This window comes from Cyprinodon variegatus, unplaced genomic scaffold, assembly GCF_000732505.1.
Source record: "Cyprinodon variegatus isolate N-32 unplaced genomic scaffold, C_variegatus-1.0 Scaffold12, whole genome shotgun sequence".
In the NCBI taxonomy this organism is placed as follows: domain Eukaryota; kingdom Metazoa; phylum Chordata; class Actinopteri; order Cyprinodontiformes; family Cyprinodontidae; genus Cyprinodon; species Cyprinodon variegatus.
Window position 1 is genome coordinate 512,442 of NW_015150465.1, and position 2,394 is coordinate 514,835.

Below are 2,394 nucleotides of genomic sequence, written 5' to 3' on the forward strand. Positions count from 1 at the left end.
TTCCAGCTGCTCAGGCTTGAGGGAAGGCTGCTGGATCAATTTTTAAACTTTCGTTTGCTTAAAGGTCCTGTGAAGGATGAAATTACATCACAGTTTTGTTATTGGAGATCAGCGATTTTCTGTTAAAGGTCGATTATACTCACTGTTGTTCTGACCTCCTTACATTTATTTTACCACAATAAATCCCTTTATTCCAACATTCACAGTCAGATTGAACAGATCTCAAAGGTTGTGGTTTACCGCTTTAGAACCTAAAGCTGCTTTGAACTCAACCAGAACTTCCTCTCTGACCTTTCTGCTGGGTTTTGTGGTCCTCATGGGACTAGTTTTTCTCCAGATATAGTTTCTTCTTGTATCAAAATTATTTTTTTAAAAGCAAGAAGGGCTAAAATTCTGAAAAATATGCTGAATTAATAAAAATAGTACCCTTTCTTTAGCTATTGTTTTGCCAGCCATATTAAAAACTGAATAAACAAAATAATCTTTTCTTAGATATTATTAAACTTATTTATGAGACATAAGGCAGGAACCTCTTGGGTTACTGAAAAAAGATGAATATGTGATTTCCAAAGAACAGAAATGTAAAACTATCATGACAGGCATGTCACTCTGACATACTGTCAGAATACTCAGACTACTTGTCACTTTGTTTCAGTGAGGTGAATGCTAACTGTGATACAGCTTGTCCGTTTCCATGGTAATCTAACAATCTGCGCTGTTACTACCACCTGAGGTTGTTCTGTTCACACTCAGAGAAATATCAAGTCTAGACTCTATGCAGTGCATTGAGACACAAACTTCTATTTGTAGCACATCTTTCAGGGTAGATGTCGGAGATGACTGTGGAGGCATTGCAGAGACAACATTCCTGCTGCTTCTGTGATTTGTGACAACTTTCTGTGCAAGTCTCCTCCAGAGTAGCTCCTTTTTGCTTAACAGGGGTTTCAAGCCAAAGTTAGTCATACATTCCAGAAACCTGGTTCAGACATTCTATTCGAGTTAGTGGATTTAGTGCTTGCTGGTGAAGATTTGGTGAAGATGAACCTCTTGGTCCTCAAGCCAGACAGACTAAGTATGTCGCCTACATACATGTCCTACTCCAGCACACGGCATTCCTCGCCAAGGTGAGAGAACCTTGGCAGCCTTGCAGACTCACTCAGAGCTCGTCTGCCTGGCTGTGTATTTCCTGGACCGGGCCGCCTTTTACTGCCTTATTCTTATCTCTGCTCATGTGTCTTTGAACCCCAGTGGGCCTCAGCAGATGGCCACTCACACTGAGCCTGGTTCTGCTGGAGGTTTCTTCCTGTTAAAAGGGAGTTTTTCCTCTCCACTGTCGCTACAACGCTTAGTGTGAGGGATTGCCTTTTGGTGAATGAGTTGATGCAATCAACTGGTTTTCCTTAGATAGAAAACTTTAAATCATTTTAACTGGATGATCTGGTTGAATTGTAAAGTGCCTTGAGATGACATGTTGTGAATTGGTGCTATACAAATAAATTGAATTGAATAGGGAGGGATCTTAGATGCTATTGGCTTTGTTCAAAATGTGAATAGTCCCACACATTCTAATCTTCATACTTTGGAACTTGTGCTGACATACGGCATAGAATGTGAAGAAATAACAGTATTTCCTCCAAACCCTGTCCTATCTGACCCCTTTTTATTAGCTTTCAGGATTACTTTAAGAGAGTTCTCCTCCCCCTAAAGAAGGTTTCACTTTAGCAGATCATTATCAGATAGTGCAGTTATAAATTTAAAAGAATCTGTTCAACTTTCTCTCTCCTCTGTGTCACTGGGCAGTGCTGCAGAGTGCAAAAACGTAGTTTATTCCCCTTCACAGGTTGATGAGTTTGTTAATGGGGTTGCTAGTTCTCTGCGTACTGCTTCAGACAATACAGTCCCTGTGAAAATTGAAATGTTAAAAATAGAAAGCTCCTTGGTTTAATGCAGAGGTGCGTACTTTGAAACTAAATGCTAGGAAAATGGAGAGAAAATCACACTCCACAGGCCTAAGGGAATCCTACCTAGTCTGGAAAAATAGTTTACTGCTGTATAAGAGGACCCTTTGTAAAGCAAGAGCAGAATACTTCTCCTCATTAATAGAGGAGAATAAGAATAATCCTAGATTTCTTTTTAATACAGTTGCCAAACTCACCCAGAGCCATAGCTCTGTTGAACCGTCCATTCCACCTGCTCTTAGCAGATTGATCTTATTAAAAATAAGATCATAAGCACTCCTCTATCCGCGATTGTACCTGAGGTAGTCATGGAATCTGAACTGAGTTTAGACTGCTTTGATCCAGTTGAACTTTCTGAATTAGCTAAATTATTGTCTTCATCTAAGCCTTCAACTTGTATGTTAGATCCAGTTCCAACCAGGTTATTTAAGGAGGT

At 39.8% G+C, this 2,394-nt stretch overlaps 1 protein-coding gene across 1 annotated transcript in view; it reads right to left on the minus strand.

The window, feature by feature from the left end:
• Positions 1 to 2,394, minus strand: part of LOC107088888 (GDNF family receptor alpha-2-like) — an 85,449-nt gene that overhangs the window by 70,767 nt on the left and 12,288 nt on the right. The window lies entirely within an intron of this gene.